The 19,376-nt window shown below is 46.7% G+C and overlaps 1 protein-coding gene across 2 annotated transcripts in view; it reads right to left on the bottom strand.

Annotated features, from left to right (window-relative positions):
• Positions 1-12,604, bottom strand: part of LOC135909050 (putative nuclease HARBI1) — a 91,209-nt gene extending 78,605 nt beyond the window's left edge. Inside the window, exon 1 of one of the 2 annotated variants that reach the window (XM_065440901.1) lies at positions 12,490-12,604. The gene's annotated coding sequence lies outside the window, so the exon portion shown is untranslated. The remainder of the gene's footprint in view (positions 1-12,489) is intronic. The other variant, XM_065440903.1, reaches the window with a different exon arrangement.
• Positions 12,605-19,376: the final 6,772 nt, after the last annotated feature.

Here is a 19,376-nt window from a genome sequence, read left to right as displayed (position 1 = left end):
AGCGCTGGTTTGAAGACACTTTGCCGAACCTTGGTGAAAATCACTTCAAGCAAGCTTTCCATGTATCACCACCTACGTTCAGGTATTTGGTGGAATCCTGCAGATCTTTCTTGGAGCGCCAAACGACACAATTGAGAAAGCCGATCTTCGTGGAAAACGACTGGCGGTGGGATTGTACAGATTGTGTTCCAGTGCAGAGGACTGAACCATCGCGCACCTTTTGGCATTGGTAGATCAACGGTGAACGTGCTGTGCAGACAATTCTGCACGGCTGTAATTGAACAGCTTGAAGGGGAGTGGCTTCGCATGATCCGCCGCCAAGAAATGAAAGAACACATGAGGGAATTTTTTGCTCCGAGTGGCTTTCCTCAGGGTATTGGCACTCTTGACGGCTGCCACTGTTGTGTGTCGCCACCGAAGAAGAACGCCGTGGATTACCACAACATAAAGGATGGTAAGCACTACGAAAAGGTATTCTTTTTTTAGTTTTATAACAGCATTTCACAAACACAGCTTGGGCCTTGTGTCTATCGTTTGGGAAATATTAAACTTTTTATGGGCGTTTTACTGTCCATATACAGAGAAAACTGTGTATGAAATTGAAAGCTTATAATAATCTTTCAGTCTTTCGTTTTTGTTTGTTATCCAAGTTTTTAAATTTGACTTGTGACAGGTTGCTTCATTATATTTCTTGTAGAGCATATTTTTTCTTGGCATGGCACACAACTATTGCTACTTAGTAGCGTTGGTCTCTTCAGCAGCACTACGGACACAAGTGACTTCTACCATTTGGTCAGAAAATTACAATGCAGAATACGCTGAAGTGAAGTGCAGCGCATAATCATACTTATGTATTGCTTTTTGTGCAGGTACAGCATCATAGTTCTGGCGATGGTGGATCATATGTACCGATTTCGATACATAAGTATTGGAGCGCCAGGCAGATGCCACGATGCCAAATTGTATGCAAGGTCAAGACTGTCTGCGTTGGTCGAGGGCGCATATACTTCTCATTGCCCGTGGCTGTGATTGAGGATGTTGAGATGAAGCCAATTATTCTGTGTGACCAGGCATTTCCACTTACTACCAACCTCCTGAAGCCATTACCAAATGCCTTACCCGACACACACGAAGCTGCTTTGAACTATAACCTATCAAGGACGAGACGCATTGTTGAAAATGCATTTGGAAGGCTAAAAGCTCGCTTTAGGTTTATTATGAAGAGAATGGAGTGCACCTTGCCCAATGCAAAGCATGCAATTAGGGCATCGTGTATTTTACAAAATATTTGTGAAGGTCTCAGAAACACTGTGGAACAGCAGTGGGAAAATGAAGCCACTGCATTTGATGCTCTGTATGAGAAACCACCACATACTACCACTGCATCCACGGCGACAGGTCATGAAGTCAGAGCTGCCCTTGCGCAATATTTCTGGAAACGGGCACAACAAAACACACAATGAACTTAAACATCAGCAGCTTCGCAGCTCCCCCGGCTGCCGAGAGATGAGATTAAGATCATTGTCCGTCCCCGAGGAAGGCTCGACATTTCGAAAGCGGACTTGGTGCTGCTGGCGAGGGCTCTGACCATTGCCGCGGCACTAACCGACCAACAAGCATCGGAGGACACGAACTGCCCCAACAAGGTACAAAATATTATTGTGATTTCGATTCCAGTGTCATCCAACGCTGCCGTTTATGCTGGCATCCAGAAAATTCACACAAAAGTCGGCGCATTCGAGGTCTCTGCATACTTGGCCGCGCCGGAAAACACTTGCAAAGGGGTCATCAGGAACGTTGACCCCTCGATAGAAGAGCCTGCCCTCAGAAGCATGATTATAAATCAAAGGAACCTGACCGCCATTGAGGTCAAGAGAATCAAAAACACGCATGTCGTTGTGATCCTCTTCGACGGACTTCGAGTCCCAAACAACGTCACGTGCGGAACGGCCTTATTGCCATGTTCGCTTTACAAACGACAAGTGGACGTTTGTCGCGCCTGCCGCCGGGTCGGGCACAGAGCCAATGTAAGCCACAGCAGCGAAGAGAGAAGTAAATGCCACAACTGCGGAGAAGCGCTCCCAAACGGCACTGCAGAAGTACACAACTGCACCCCGAAATGCAAGCTCTGCGAGGGCAATCACCCCACGGGCGACTGATCATGCCCACAAAGATTTCACGTCCCATATGTCGTGCGACGAAGCTGAAGAAGACGAAACCGCTCCGACAGAGATGCCAACCTGTACGAGGTCAATGACCCAGCGGCCATGCAGCAGGATCTGGCAGGTGGCTCCATCCCCAAGCAGCGCTCCCACTCCAGAGGGCGCTCCCGCTACAGGGGCCAATCCCGGTCGAGATCCAGCTCCAGGCGGCCCGGCAAGAAAATGACATGGGCCGACATGGTCGGCAACAACGGTTCTGCACCGCCAACTTCAAAGCCAAGTAAAGCACAGTCAGAGCATGTGGCAGACCCGCGAATGCACACACTAGAGAGGGAAAACAAAGCTCTCATACAGGAACTAGCTGAACTCAGGGGAACACTAGCCAGGCTAGAAGGCCGTATCTTAACAAACAACACACCGACACCCATCCCTCAATCTTCAGGGACCATGGTCGCATCGTGTAGCACACACAAACGCAGGGCCGTCGTCATCCAAACCGATGAGACACCCGACATGGACGCGTCTATGTCTGATGTCAGCGAGGCTCCTTCTAACGCCTCCGTCAGTGACAACAAAGCTAAGAAGCGCAACAAGAAGAAGAGCGAGTACAGCGTATTTCCATCGGCAATTACTGAAATTAAGGAGGTACTCACTGAAATCTGCGGCAGACTCGACCACCTAGAAAGACCAATCGCTCATTCTAAAACCACGAAAATAATCCCCACGCCGGACCCAGGGCCCATGTCTGCCCTGGGACCCACACCTGCGCCGCCTGCAACCTCCAAGCCGCCAGGCTCAATGAGTGAGCCCAGCATAAATGGGGCCATGCCAAACCAGTACAATGGCTAACGCACCAAAATATTTCAAGATCTGGCAATGGAACTGTAACTCATTCAACAAAAAGAAATCTAACCGAACGCAATTCGTCAGATCATGTAAAGAAAAGCCACACGTCATCATCCTACAAGAATGCGGGGCGGAAAAGAACATTCAAAACATGTCCTTCTCGGAGCACAGGGTTTCCAGGCCGACCCTGGACCCCGAGTTCAAATAATCCAGGGGCACTGCCACTCTCATCCGCAAAGATGTCAGCTTTGTGGAAAGGGGCACCCCGACGTACAAGAAAGGCCAGCAATCCATGCTCACAGAAATCATCCTGTTGGGCCCTAAAGACCAACCTTTACATATTAAACGTCTACAGTTCCCCGACTGACAGACTCAGAAACTTTAACAAACTTCTCACATCAGTCGCGTCGCAAGCCAAGGACAGGCCACTGATTGTTGCCGGGGATTTCAACGCGCACAACACCGTCTGGGGCTACCCCACCAATGACAGGAAAGGAATTAACCTTGCCGAGTGTGCGGACACCCTAGGCATGCAACTCATCACAGACTCAAGGTTTCCGTCGTGCAGAGGCAACTCGGTTCAGAGGGGCACCACCCCGGACCTGACATTCCTCAGAAACGCTGACGGGTCGTGAGACAACCTGCAAGAGGACCTTGGCAGTGATCATTACACCCTCGAAATCAACGTCCGCATCACACCCACTTCTCCCAAGAATTACACCTACGTCGACTGGGACCTCTTCAGAAGAATGAGAGGTAATGCGGACAAACAAGGAGAAACCTTCGAAGAGCTCCTGGAAAATCTGAAAATTACGGTGGCCAATGCCACTAAAGAAATAAGCGTGGATCTGGAGGTGCCAGCCATGGACTTTAGACTCGCACACCTCCTGGTGGCCAAGAGAAAGATGGAAACAGCAGAAGCTAAACAGGAGGCTGAGGTTTAAATTAATGAAAATCAACAAAGCGATCGAAGAACACTCCAGAAAGTTGAATGCGCAGCAATGAAACGAAGTGTGTAATGAGGCGGGTGGTAAAATGAGGAGGGGCAGCAAGTGGAGCCTTCTTAATTAAGAACCTATTCGCCGACAACAACAAACCGACCAGGAGTTATGCCCGACTAACGATCAAAAGGCTTGTTCATCTTCACACGAAAGAAGGCACGAGTCCACGGGACTTTGCTGACGCCCTGGCAGACATCTACCTGCGAGTAGAGCGCAAATCTGTCCCATGCGATGACCCGACATGCGAGAATAAGGGGTCACCTCAACTATCGCTGGATCGTCCTTTCGAAGTTTCAGAGATTGTGCACGCCCTTCATGAACTAAATGGACGCTCGGCCCCCGGCCCAGACGGACTAACAAACAAACTACTCAGAAATCTAGATGACAAAGCCATACAAATCATCACGAGCAAAATTAACGAGGTATGGGCTGAAGGCCGGGTGCCGGACGAATGGCGAACTGCCAATGTAGTCCTCATCCCCAAACCCGGAAAAACACTTCATGCAGAGAATCTGAGACCCATCTCCCTTACGTCATGCCTCGGGAACGTCGCAGAACATGCCATCCACAATAGAATTGGAGAGCACATTAAACAAGACGGCCTATTCCGCCACAATCTCATAGGCTTCAGAAAATCACCTTCCACACAAGATGCCATGCTACTCATCAGGAACGCTGTCATAGACAACAAATCCAGGGATGTAAAAGGCATCCAGGCGCTCGACCTAACCAAGGCCTTCGACACGGTCAGGCACTAGCACATCCTCAACGAAATCTCCACTTTAGATCTCGGAGTGAATTTCCACAATTTCGTAAGGTCGTTTTTGGATAACCGAACGGCCACCATAAACGTCGGACAAATCAGAAGCAGAAAGCACATGCTAGGTAACATCAGTACCCCACAACGGTCAGTGCTTTTGCCACTTCTTTTCAACATCGCAATGCATGATCTCGCAAACAAACTCTCGAAAGTCCCGGGGGTAGGGCACGCGATTTACGCCGATGACATCACCATTTGGTCCACGAGAGGCCCGCTAGGCACTCTGGAGCAGAACCTACAGCAAGCGCTAGACACCACGGAAGCTTTTCTTGCAAACACGGGACTGAAGCTCTCCCCCAGCAAATCGGAGCTCCTTCTGTGCAAACAAGGCCCCAGGCTGAGACAGCCCCTTAGCTCTCTCCCCGTTCACCTACACACCAGGGATGGAGGAAATATCCCCAGGTGTAACACAATCAAGGCCCTGGGCATGGTCATAGGGGCTTACAGCAATGACAACACGGAGGCACTAAAACACATCACAAAGAGCACCCGGAACTTCACCAGGGTCATATCACGGGTCGCTAGCAAAAGGGACGGACTGAAAGAGGATAACCTCATGTCAGCATTTCACGCCTTCCTCATCAGCCACATAACCTACGCCACCCCCTTCCTCAACTGGAAGAAGACGGAGCTGAATAAAATTGATACACTAATCAGAACGGGACTGAAAAAGGTACTAAGCCTCCCTAGAAACACTAGCACAGAACGACTCCTCCAATTGGGGCTACACAACACAGCAACCGAACTCTTTGAGGCACAGCGAAACTCCCAAATAACTCGGCTCTCACTCACAAGGGCGGGCATCGAGGTCTTACTAGAAGCAGGCATACAGCCCCTCTTCATGCCACCAGAGAAGTCACAACTATGCACAAACGCCAAGAGATCAATAACCGTTGATCCCATCCCACGAAACATACACCTCACCCACAACAAAGGGTGGAGAAAAGTGAGAGCGAAGGCAATCTTTGACAACATCAAACGTAACAAAACGCAAGTCCTCTTCGTTGACGCGGCCAGATATTGGAATCGAGGTGCCTACGCGGTCTCTGTGGTGGACGCCCATGGCTCACTCATCAACGCAGCCACGGTAGTAACCAACTTCACTCACGAAGCAGAAGAAATGGCCATCGCGGTGGCCCTTCAAAGCTGCAAAGGAGCGTCAGTCATTTACTCGGACTCAAGAACAGCTATTAGAACCATCTCGCCGGCCCTCATCTTTAGAAAAGCAGCTACGGTTATCAACACCATCTTCTTCCAAGAAACGGGAGGAGGCAACCTCACGTCCCCACACATCACATGGTTCCCGGCCCACATAGGCAACATTTCCGGACCTCCTGACTGTGATTTGAACGAGCAGGCACACCAACTAGCATGAGAGCACACATTCCACGTCTGCGGTCCGCCCTCTCACTTCAACCCAGCCTGGAGGGACCTAGACAACAAAGACCCGCTCGTATCATACCAAGAAATCACTTCAAATCATAGGTTATCACGAATAATTTTTCCTCCTCCTCTCCCAAAGCTAAAAAAAGCACAGGCCGTCACTTACACACAGTTGCAGACTAGGACATACATCACACAAACAACACTAAGCAGGATCAATCCTGACCTTCCTACTGAATGCCCACACTGCGGCCATGAATACAACAACTTCGAATACATGCTCTGGCTGTGCCCTGCCAACGTGAGCACGGACTTTCCTGACCAGTCTTCCTGGGACTCAGCGCTCAGAAGCCCAGAGCTCATCGTTCAGCTCAAGGCTGTCCAGAGGGCCCGGGCCGTCGCCGAAGGACTCTGTCTACCGGCCCCGACCTGGGTGGAGCTGCCGGATTGATTTCCCCTCAGGACCTAAATAAAGTTCGAACTCGCTCACTCACTTGCGAGCCCTCACTGCCGGACATGGGCACCAGTGGCGACGGGTTCTCACTGGTGGTGGCCGAGCCCTGTGTTGTCGACAAAGTTTCGGCGTCTACAAAGACCCCATCACCCACCGAGGCGTCCTCTTCACTACCAATATCGTCACTACCAAAATCGACCCCAACAACATTGTTCAGCGGCTGCTGCAAGCCATTAAACAGCAGCCTTGTGTCTATGACACAAAACGACTAGATTTCTGCGACCAGCAGCGCAAGGTAAACGCATGGGAGGAGATCAGGCAGAGCAGCGATCTCGCCATAGGTGAGCCGTTTACGACTGCTTGTGTTCGCCTTTGCATGTTTGGCGCCCAAAGCGAGCTTCTTTCTTGTGGCATGCAACGTCATGTTTGCTTTTTGTGTCCCCCGTTTTCGTTTGTAGCGGAAGAACGCCACAAGCTGTGGAAGTGGTTAAGGGACCACTTCATCCGCGAGCTCAAAGTCATCGAGCTCGCGACGAGGTGCGGCAGTAGAGATACATGCCGAGGCAAGCGGAGTTCGCCGCTACCATTGAATTTTACAAGACGTGTGGTTGTCCAAGAAAGTGAGTTGTTTGGTCTTCATTGTTGGATGTGCAAGCTACGTGGAGTTACCACTGCATGCATGCGTGTTGCGTGTGTGTGTGCGTATGTGCACATGCAGAGAGGCATGAAGTGGCTGGAAGAAGTTCTGTTCTCACGTGCTTGCTGTTGAGAAGCATACATTTCACGGGTCCTGTGCTCTTCATACGCGCCGGGCATAATCTGGCCCTGCTTATCATATTCCGACGCAGTGGCGCCTCCATACCAGAGCACGAGGCCTTCGCCTCCACTTTGTTTGGCTCCTTGCAATCGCATGCACTGCTGCGCTTTTTTACAGTTAGCATTAGGAGAAAGCTGTCGACATTGCTCGCCTTTTTTCCAAATTTCACAGCTTTTATGCAACTGTTAAGTGGGGAGACCAAATCGACAGTATAATCGCATTAAACTTAAAAGCTTTTTATCTAGTACATAATGCAAAAGTTACACTAACAATGTGATAGAGCGAACATGGAATATCAGACATCTGATACGTGAATTCTTCAGATTTTGATGCTTAGTCAATTGTGCTGTTGCATGTGATTTTGTGAGTGGATTTTTGGATCCTGTGGAGAGGTGGCCAGTGCTCCTGGAGGATGTAGGCTTTACTCACCGAGGCATCACGCAGGCAGCACCAATAGTTTTGCTTTATGAGGCGGGTAATGATGTGGAGGATCGGCTAGTTGCTTCAGCATTTTGTGGATTTGAACAGCCCTACTCATGGGGATGAAGACAAAGACAAAGCAAAATGCATGCATGCTATCAGTTACATTTGACTCAGTCAGCGCCTGTGAGTTTGTCTTACTTTCGTCCCTTTCTGTAGCACTGTTCCACTTGACAAAAAAACACTGGCACTTTTACGCAGTAAAATAAAAGTGAAAAAGAAGAGAAGGCGCAAATTAATTCAATCGACCATTTTTTTTAGCACAACTAGCAATGTGGGCTAGGGGACCTACCAGGAGAGGAAGATAGTGCCTCCACTCCAGAGGCAATTTTCAATACAATGCAAGATGTAACAACGCCACCCACTGGCAACAACGACATTACCCTGGAATCCCCAGCAGCAAGTCCTTAGGAAGCTGTTTGCCACAGAGATTGCACGGTGGCCGAGCCACTCTCAAAACGATCCTAAATGTCACAAACTTGCGATTCCTTTGAGCAGTAACTCCTTTCCCAACTTGGCGAGCAGACGACTGAAAATGAGGCATTTGCACACTCTATAGCCATGAGACTTTATAGCCATGAGACCATGAGACTCTATAGCCATGAATCATGAGAATGCCAAGGGCAGTTGCTTCTAGGTGCAAGGCAGGAATAATGAGGCTCATCGCCGAATTTGATGAATTTTAGTTTTAAACATGCCTATTTGTGCTGTTGGCATACCTGCCAACCTGGCGAGATCGAAAATCGGGAGACTTTTCTTTCGCACCAACAGGGAGGGTTGCATTCACTGTTTCAACTTCCGGTGGGACCGGGGGGCAGTGTTCAGGCAGTGTTCGATGAGTCCTTTTGCAGGGTCCTTGCAGTAGCAGACTTTGCTCACTTCAAAAATTTGTCCAAGTAGCTTTCCTCAAAACATGGTCCAGACTGATAAACCTTCACCAGCCGTTGGTGTTGGAGGGTTGTGTTGCACATTGACGAGCGGAATTCAGTCCTAGTTTTTCGCGCCATGCTAAAAATAATCTCACACTCTGCCTTGCTATGCGGTATCACGAGTAAATCGAGCATCATCTTAGCAACTCGGTGAGACATGTTTTTCATCAGTGTTTTTCATTTTTCCAACCATAGACCAGTGCACGTCCCACCTTTCTCCATTTAGCATGTCCTCTTGAGGACTGTACACCTGTAGTGTGGCAAACTCAGCTTTGAGAGCTTCTAAAACGTCTTCAACAGATTCATTGGAATCTAGGGGCAGCAGCTACCTTTGCACTACTATGAAATTTTTTCCAGTGACTCTACAAATGGCACTAAACAAGAACAAAGATCGCTTCCAGCTGGTATTGTACCCATTTTCACACGCAGCGAGGTAACGCCTTCACTTTCTTTCTTTGCACAGGTCCAAAAAATGGGGAAGAAAGATTCTTTGTAGAAATACTAGGCCTGGGAAGGACCTTGATCCAAAAATCTCCAAGTGTATGTCAAGGGTTACTCCTCCACCCCAACACAATGGGTGACTCTCCTCGTCGTACGTGAATGAGGGTTACGGTGAACTGGCTCGAGTTTTGTGTCGACACGCCGTTTGTCCGCAGACACGATGATGGGGGAACTAGCACTTAACAGCTTCGCTGTAAAAATTTCACAGCATCCCTAGTTATCTTGTCCTCCTGGGCGGATCCAACACGTGACAGTGCTGCTGCTCCGTGAGAGCAGCAGGAACTAGGCATGCAAGTGGTTGAAACGATGACTAACAGATGGCGCTGTCCCACTGCTGGAACGTTCGCAGTAAAATTGAGTAGAAGAACGGCTGAGGAATATGGAGGAAAGTAAATGGGCTGGGAGAGTGTTCAGGTATCTGTACAGGCAAAACATTGATTCACAGTGGAGGAAAAGAACTAGGAAGCTTACCAGCAAGTATGCGGCCTGTGGGGTGGGCAACACAGCAACAAAGAAGGTCAAGCGGAAAGTCAGAGAGGCTGAATTAATCTCATGGGTGGCGGCAATGGAAAAGAAACCTGCCATGAGTAACTACATAAGGGGAAAAAACGAAATTAGGAAAGAAACCATTTATGATAACTCAAAGGGAAGCTCATTACTTTTCGAAGCAAGATCGGGATGCCTTAGAACACGCACGTATAAAGCGAGATATAAGAAGGAAGAAGAAGCATGTGCTTGCTGCGGTAAAGCTAGGGAAACGACGGAGCATATTTTATTAGAATGTGAAGACGTCTATCCAGCGGTCGATTTAGGCACCACTGGCCTCCTTGAAGCCCTTGGGTTCAGCGGGAGCAGTGGTAAAGCAAACAGGTCCGCAATAGACATCAGTAAGAGGCGATTGGAGGATTGGTGGAAGAAAAGTAGGGAAACGAGAAAGGACGGAGATGTACAAAAGCACAGTTCGCAATAGGGTATCAGAAAATTTGGACGTGGTAGTTCATAGTGTTTTTTTTTTTTTCATTGGCTAACCTAGGTAGGATATTAGGCAGCATAGTAGCAAGAGCTTGGTGGCGCAAGCCACCACGCCGTTCCAAAGGGGACGCTCGTAACATCCATCCATCCATCCAACGTTCTTTGTGACTGCTGCCACTAGCAGCGCACGTTTTGATTGGCGATAGCCAGAGCAGAAAGGTGCACGTTTTTCTGTTGCGTCCGTCCAATTTTCTCAAGGTACCTATCAACAATTTGAGAGGCGAGTTTCCAAATAATATTGCGATCAATGCGTGATTTGCTTGCTAGTATTAGCTTTTATAAATATTCTTTTTTTAGCGTGTTTTTTTTTGGCGACATCTCCCTTTCTAAGGGTGGCAAGAAAAAAAAAATAGCTTCGGAATGTCGGACATTTCAAGATCGATGAACAGATGATTATCTCTTTGTTGACCCATTATTGCCCTTTGTTGCATATCTGCAACACCCAGTTCAGCAGCTTGCAGTTTGCGAGGATCCTAATGCATAGTTAAAAATTGTCTGTACTATTGTCGATCGAGAGTTTTTCATTCCACCAACTTACTAGTTTAGTGACTTGGGGGCCAAAAGACGTTTCTGCAGTTTGCAAAATGGCAGCACCCACGTTGTCTGCAAACTTCACAAACAAGGTATTATAAACTTATTTTATGAGCTGTTAAGTGAACCTGCGCTGCTTTGTTCACTTGATGTATGTAGTGAACACGCTAGAAACTAGTCTAGAATGCAAAAGCTTGCTTTACGCCTGCTCTGTTCTAGAAGATAATTTTTGCCCGTGGTGTGTTACATATGTGGAACACTGGGCAGAAAGTGCCATAATTTCAGCTGTTGCAGATATGCAGCATTGTTCTTCAGCATGAAATGCATCCTTTATATTGTGACGTGCATTCATGGAACTACCGCTAAGGTCTCTGCTTTGATATTGGTCTGCTCAATCTGCTTTATTATGACTTTTCAGTCATCCACTGCCATTTCAACTTCATTGCCCTATTCCGTTCCAAAAGAGAGGCAGAAACGTTTTGTTCATGCAAACCTGCTGAATGTAATCGACACTTATGAGTGTGATTTTTCTGCTGATGAGGGAAGTGAAGATGAAGTGTCTGGAGGCATCAGAGACAAAGAGGCCGACTCAACTGAGGCTGACAAGGCTGAGGCAGAAGTTTCAAGAACGACATAGTTTCCTGCAGGGGATGTGAAATCAAAGTAACGCGAAGAAGCAATACAGATGGCTGAAAAAAGAGTTCAATAATGAAGCAGTGTGTTTTGAGAACGACTCTCCACTGCCACGTGCAGAGACATGAGCACTAAGCAATACTTTGATGTGTTTGTTTCCTGATCCATGTTGAAAGCTGCTGTGAATGAGAGCAACAAATATTACTTTCAGAAACATGGAACCACCCTAAACCTCACTGTTGAGGAACCAACATCTGTGCTGGGGATGTTCTTCAGGATGGGACTTGTAAACATGCACAGGGTTCATGCTTACTGAGAAAGTGGAAGCTGATACAAACTGGCAGCCCAGGTTATGTTCCGAAACAGGTTTGAGAATATAACAAGGCACTTGCATTTCCTTGACAATGAAGTGACCACTGAAAAAACTGAAGACAAGTGTAGGAAAGTGTGTCTACGGCTCACTTCTTTGCACAGCAACATGATCAGCTTTGCCCAAGAAAGAAAGTCAGCAGCGGACGAAATCTTCATCCCTTTTCGTGGACGTTGTTACATCAGTCAATACATGCCTAATAAACCTAAAAGCAAATAGGGCCTGAAGCTTTGGGTGCATACTGGAGAATCAGGTCGGTGCTCTGATTTTTATGTATACCAACACTGCAACAAAAGTTTTTATGGCTACCAGGAAGGCAACTGGCTTGGGTTGGGAGCTGGTGTTGCGCTCCAGTTGTGCACAAGCCTTCCGAAGCGAGACATTGTTACTGACAACTGTTTTACTGGCGCTCACCTTGTCGAAGAGCTAACAAAAATGAGAATCTCTTACATTGGCACCATCCATGAAAATAGACTCAAGTGCAGCAAGTTAACAAATGACAAACTGATGAAAAAGTGAGGTCGGGGTACCTGTGATACTTCAGTTGCCTCCTGTGATCAAAAGACAATGGTGGCCATGAAGAGGTATGACAACTGCTTTGTAACTCTCCTTTCCAACTGTGTTGGTGCCAATCCGGTTACCTCTGTGAAAAGGTGGAATAGCAAGGAAAGAAAGCTTGTCTTTGTACATTGTGCAACGATTATTCCTACATGTAACAGATCAATGGGTGGCGTGGACCTTCTTGACAAAATGCACTTCTCATATCGTTTTCCCATAAGGTAAAAATGCTGGTATATGTATTTATTTTGGCAGACGCTGAAAATGGCTGCTGCTAATGCATGGCTCATGCAGAAGAGAATCCTTCAGCAGCAGGGATCTTCACTCACACCCTTGAGAGAATTCCTCTCCGAGCTCGCTACAAGCCTTATCTTGTACAAGAGACCACCAGGGCACCCTTCGATTGACAATGTCACACCACTCAAGAAAGTGTGCTTAAATGTCCTCCTTGACATCAGAACAGACAGCAAGGAGCACTGGCTGGCTCATATGGAATACACAGCGGAACCACTGCAAGGCATGCCCAGGAGGGGTACACATGTCTTGTTCGAAGTGTCAGGCGATGCTTTGTTTGAACAAGGATTGCAACTGTTTTGTAAGTTACCACCAGCAGGCTGCAAACAGGCCTCCTTATGCTTAGTAGTACTAATCTAAAGATTAGAGTTTCTCATGACGATGGAGACAACAAAGTAATCACTGGTAGCGAAACGAGGGCAGTCCCAGCCTGACTTTACGGTGACAGTGTGGTGACAGCAACATGAAAGTTGAACAATTGACAACAGCCAACAAAGTTGCCACAGTGGCATCATCAAGCTGTTGATAGCTTAAATTCACAAAGCACCTTGTGTTCAAATGTACAAAATGTGGCCACCTAGTAATGGCCAAGGTAGCCAGCATTGGCAAAAATGTAGCATGTAACATTTCTTTATGCATTGCACAAGTCACAACTTTAATGTCATGCAATGTATACATAACATAGCTCGGTGAACTCCCTCAAATGTCAGCTCATTAAGACTTCGACCGATCCATGAGGCCAAGTTCATGTGAGTCTGGCTGAGTAGAATTTTGGCGAATATGAGTCCGAGCAAGCTCAGCTAAGCCAAATATTTGTGCATATGAGCTGGAGCTAAGCTTGTGCTTCCAATAGGGGAGAAAAAAAATTTTTTCACTTTCTCTTTTTCATTCATATGACACAATGAACTAGAAGACCAACAGGTTTTTAAAAGTTTTCTACGCTCTTTATTTGTTCGATAGGTCATGATGAGCCGTGGTAGAGGCAGACAAAAGTGGTCTTTTGAGTAGGAGTATGAGTTCAGTATATTTTGCCTCCTCAACCTATAAGGCTGCTGTGAACCATCCCATGTAGAACCATGCTGCATTGGTCTTTTATTCGTTAATAGTTTTGTACTTTACCTTTCCTGCCTGGGCCCAGATAGAGAGGCCTGCAGTATTTTTCAAATAAATAAACAAACAAAATTAGGTGGCATTAGCAAGCTCGTGTGAATGGCAGGTTTACGCCCTCACAATTTTTAAGTTGACAAAAGTGTTAACGGAAACCATTGTGAGCAAGGTTAAAGACCTAAAAGTTAGCAATATATTCTTCCTAGGTTGCATAAAATTGTGCGCCAGAACAAATAAGTACTTTGTTCTGGGTACACAGTTTGTGTCATGTTGGTTGGTCATGCACCTGCTTTTTGTGCGTGTGATATCTTGCAGCCACAACCAGCAGATGACATGCCTGAAGAGGCCTTTCTGAGGCATGGAGTAAGGCGTTACAATTGCAAAGTGCAACCAAGAAGAAGATCAAGACTGCAGCATTTCCGTCACCGGCTTTTGCAAAACGTTTCTTATCTCCAAAATGTCATACAAGAGTTATCTGACAATCGCAATCTAGCAAATGAGAATGTCACCCCACTGCTGAGTCTTGGTGGGGCAAAAAGAGACTTGCTCATGTGTCAACTGACATGTAAGTCTGGGTGCAACAGTGTTACTCACTTACTCACCAGAACTCAGAGCGTTTCCACTTAGTGAATTTTTATTCCCCTGAAACATACTGATATGTACGAGCTGTTTTCAACACATGCCTCCCGAATCCAAAGACACTGTAAATGGTATCAACCCACTGATGGGGCTGCTGGCTTTTTAAAGGAGGCACTGACTGCATTGGCTATGAAGCTAAACCAACGTTCACAAAACGGCCGCTCCAAGTATTGCAGTCTGGTTGTGGATGAGATGGCCATTCAGAGACATGTGAAGCAAGGTGAAAAAAAAGGTTTCATGGATATGTTGACATAGGCATTGATGTCAATGATGACAGCTTTCCAGCTGCCAAAGATGCATTTGTTATCATGCTTGTTGCAATCAATGGCAGATGGAAGCTGTCGATTGGCTACTTTGTAGTGGATGGCCTCGGCAGTGACCAGAGGTGCAGTTTCGTGCTGCAAGCTGCTAGCTTCGCTCACGGAAAATGTGCACACTGAGTTTGACCTGCGATGGCACTGCAGTCAATTTGTCAGTGCTGCGGAGCCCAAGAGTGTGGTTACTCCAAGTTATGGCTATTTGGACGTACCATGCATATTCATGAGAGAGCCCTGCGTGTGTGTAAGTTTGAAGCTGTACTTTGATGAACCAGAGAAGAGTTCTAAAAGTGCCAAACCTGTGAATGCATGGATGAACACAAAAGCACATGAGCAGGAGTTCTGACCTGCGACTAAGGTTTACTTCTGCGGAAGAAGTGTGTATATTCGTGCTTGAATACAGCACATACCGTATTTACTCGAATCTAAGGCACACTTTATCCCCGATAAAACAAGTCCAAAAATTGCACGTGCGTTAGCATCGAGTACAACCCTAAATCTGTGTTACCATATCGCCATCGGCATATCAAAATGGCCGCCTCGTACGCACTTCAAGCCTAGCTGCCGTAGCTTCCTCCATGTGCTGTAGTATGTATGCTTAGGTTAGTCCACCATCCGTCTTCCCCGTTTTCTGAATTTGCTCTATCAGCATGGAAGCGCCGACTGTGAAGACAGCCGAGTGTTCATCATGATGCCACAATTAAAAGGAAAGTGATCATGAGTGCGGAGACAGGCAGAAATCGAGCCGCATCACTGCCATTTGCCCTTCGGAGTTCCGCCCTTCGAGGTTCCCAAAACTTGCGTGCGGGACTGGCACAAACAGGAGAGGCATTCTACTCCGGCATCTGCTACTTAGGCACAGCCGCGCGGCCCCTATCTTGAAAGTGATCTGTGATATGGAGACAGTCTACGCATCTAGGCGCACCGCACTGTGTTCTCGTCGCTTAGTTCACATTGAAGCGAGAGGCTGCACAAAGGTCAATTCACTCGCTTCTGCTACCACACCTCCTCCCTTCCGCATTCTCATATAAGTTTCTGCGGTCATTGAGTGAGACATGTTCATGTTTGCTTGTGCGCACGTGACATCATGCTTGTTAATTTAGCTCGGAAACGAATGTTTAAAAGTTTATGCGGCTGATAAAACTACTATCCTTACTTTTCGTATAGCTGCCTACTAATTTGCTATCATAATCGATGCTTTGCCTTTCAGGCGAAACAGCGACTCTTTATTAATCGCAACTTTAGTGCATTGGGATTAAATCTCTGTTTCTTGAACTGAGAGAAAGTTATATTTCTGTATGGAATAATGAGGTGCCTGGTACTGTAAAGGACTTTCTCGTTTTAGGTCACGGCAAACAGGTGTGCATTACAATTGAGGGCCCACTGGAATCAAGTAATTACGGTATGTTAATATTAACAGTTGGGGGGGGGGGGTTGAAGGGATACATTAAATGAATATAATCTGAATGTTACAAATACTCAAGGCATGGTGCCTATGCACATAAGACTTCATGAGCACTGTGTTTAAGCATAGTTACTCTGCACATGGAAGCGGGCCACCTTCAGCAGTTGGGGTACCCTTCTGCACTTGCCTCAGTGACAGAAGCCTTCGAAAGAGATTGATGAGAGTGCACAACATCAGTGACTGTGGTGTGTGCTTGTTAGTCCAGTGATAGAAGACCAGTGGTTATCCTGTAATGTGTTTACGCACTCAGCTGAAATTATGCTGCTGATATAGCTTTTTTTTTGGTGCCACTGTGGATGTCCACACTCTGCAGAAGGGCAAACATGAAAGAGATTCAGAATTGTTATGTGTAAGAGCACCAGAGTCCCTGCATGAAATGTGCAAAACAGCTTTCACATTGCACCTGGCCTGCCACAATGTTGGCCAGATGGAAAAATGTCTCAACATAAGACTGATAGAGCACAGGTACTCTTTAAAAAAAAGGTTCTGGTCACCTGTCTTTCCATTGCAGAAACAAACCCTGAAAGTGCAATTCAGGCAGCCAGAGACTTTGCAACTCTTTTATCAAAAAAACTGAAAGGTGTGCATCTGGTATATCTTGAAGAAAAAGAAGTTGCCTTCCGCGAGCTAAAAAAGGAAGAGTAGATGAGAATGCCCGCCTTCCATGGCATTCAGTCTTGGCATGCCTGAGTTATCCAGGTCAACGAAAGCATCTCCTGAATTGTATGTGGCATGCATAGCCGGGTCTGCATGGAAGAAACTACGCGTACATGAATGAAGGCAATCTGCATTGTCGAATCATTCGAATAAACGATCGCAGCCCAGAAACAAAATCTGTTTTAATGAAGCAGTTCACCATGACCTTCACAATTTTTCCATTTCACTAAAGATTATTTGGGATATGTTGCTTGCTTATTAAATTTTTTAATCTTTTTTGGTACTCCAAACTGCGTATCGAATTCCGATTGCGTTTTTGTGGAGATGAAATGTGCATAACGTCTGTGTGCTCTCCGATTCCGCAGCGCATCAAAGAACCGCACATGTACAAAACTGATTCCGAATCATTAACTACAGTGCCTCTCACAGCTAACTTGCTGTGTTGGGACATAAAGGACTAGGTACAATATCATGCCAAAATTGAAAAGGCGTACGTGATCACAAATGTCATACAATCTTCAGACCTACCTGGAGCACTGAGCCTTGTGCAAGGGCCTCATTGGACTGGCCGTAACTACTAGTGCATCAAAATTATGCAATATGTTTTAATGACTGTGAAAGCCAAAGTGGAGGGGAATAAGTGGACAAAGTTTAAGAAATATAAAAATTGCCTTTTCTTTCAAATTGTTGTCAGAAATTTCTATTGTTCAGTGTTTTCTTGAAGTTCGCACGATCACATCTCTATATTGAAAAGTTATATAAACATAAGCATTAGCAGTTTGATAGATAAGTGTGCTTAGAATATAATGCAGAATTATTGCTGCTCTGCCGCAAGCCTTTTTTGAGAGAAAGACCTGTAAAGTAGACATAAAACATTTCCTGGGCCAAATTTGAAAAATTTTATAAATATATCTACGCTACCCAGGAAAACCACAAATAACTAAACACAAATAAGAACATGCATATATTTAGCCAAACAATTTTGAGCTACTTAAATATATTCTGTGTAATTTATAAGTTGGCCAAAACAGCAGAGCAGGTAAGTGCGGCACTCCTCCTCTTCGTCATTATCAATCCAGTCTTTGAAAAACTTTTGGCAGCAAAACCAGTTGCATAAATCTTCTTTTCACTCATCAGGCAGCAATATATAAAAATTTGAAATTATTTAAGAGGCCAACCGGCCATCCTTTGTTCGATGTTACATGGAATCACCCAGCAGCTCTTTAATACACATAAAATATGTTTTAAATTAATTTATGGAGTATCATGTGCCAAAACCATCAGGCATGCCGTAATGAGGGACTCCGGAATATTTTGGACCACGAGGAGTCCTTTGCCGTGCACCTAAACCTAAGCACCCCCATCGAAATGTAGCCGCCGTGGCCAGGATTTGATCCCGTGACCTCGTGCTCAGCAGTGCTATCGTGAACTAGAAGAGGGCAGTGGAACGAACGAAGGGAGGAGCGCCTTGCTACCACATCACCGGAAGTGTAGCCCAAAGCAGTGGCACTCTCATCGACCACTCTTGAAGGTGACTGGTCTCAGCATGCACGGCCAGTGCATTTCAGTGCTGTGTTTCGGGTGTGCTTTTTCGTTCCGTGCGGTTGTGTTTTGCATAATCTTCTCCTGCGAATGCGCCCACTCAATGCATCGATGAGTGAAAAGCAACGCCTCAACCACTGCTACACCCCAGGGTGTAGCACAGGATACGCCCGAACAGAAACTGCAAAGAAGCTGTCGCTGTTCAAGGCGCCTGCAGATCCTGAGCAGACAAGCCGCTAACCGAAGACTGCGCGGAATGTGAACTGCATTTTGAGCAACACCTCATTATCAGAGACTATGTGCACTGCATAAATGACAAAGAAGTTCGCATTCCACGAGGAACACCTACACTTGCGCCGGACGCAGTCCCCACAATTCTGCCGAACCTGCCAGCTTACCTAAGCAAAAGGCCCACTCCCAAGAGAAATGGAAGGAAAAGGAAGGGCAGTGACGAAGACGCGCTTCAGAAAAAGGCATAAAGGCAGGTTGACGAACCTGCGGTTGGCAACGAAGTTGGTGCGGCTGGCTCCGCGAGTGTTGCCGCGCTGATGGATATGAAGGTGCCTGGGAAGCGTTGGACGCTACATGAACTTCATGACGCATACGGAGTATGTTTCACTTCATGTACCCTCGACTCGACTTCAGGTGAGGTGACAGTGGAAAAGGCCATGTTCATGACTGCAGACAGTGCCGGCGCTTTGCAGTCAAAGACGTTCGTGCTGGGTAAGCAGGTGGCTGGCGCGGCAGTGGCAATTCAAGATGCGGTTAACATCTTGCAGGAAGCACATGAAATGCATATCTGCAAAGGCGCAGCATTGCAGCATGAAAGCTACCTGCT

This window comes from Dermacentor albipictus, chromosome 2 (assembly GCF_038994185.2).
Source record: "Dermacentor albipictus isolate Rhodes 1998 colony chromosome 2, USDA_Dalb.pri_finalv2, whole genome shotgun sequence".
NCBI lineage: Eukaryota > Metazoa > Arthropoda > Arachnida > Ixodida > Ixodidae > Dermacentor > Dermacentor albipictus.
This window is presented reverse-complemented; position numbering and strand designations above follow the sequence as displayed.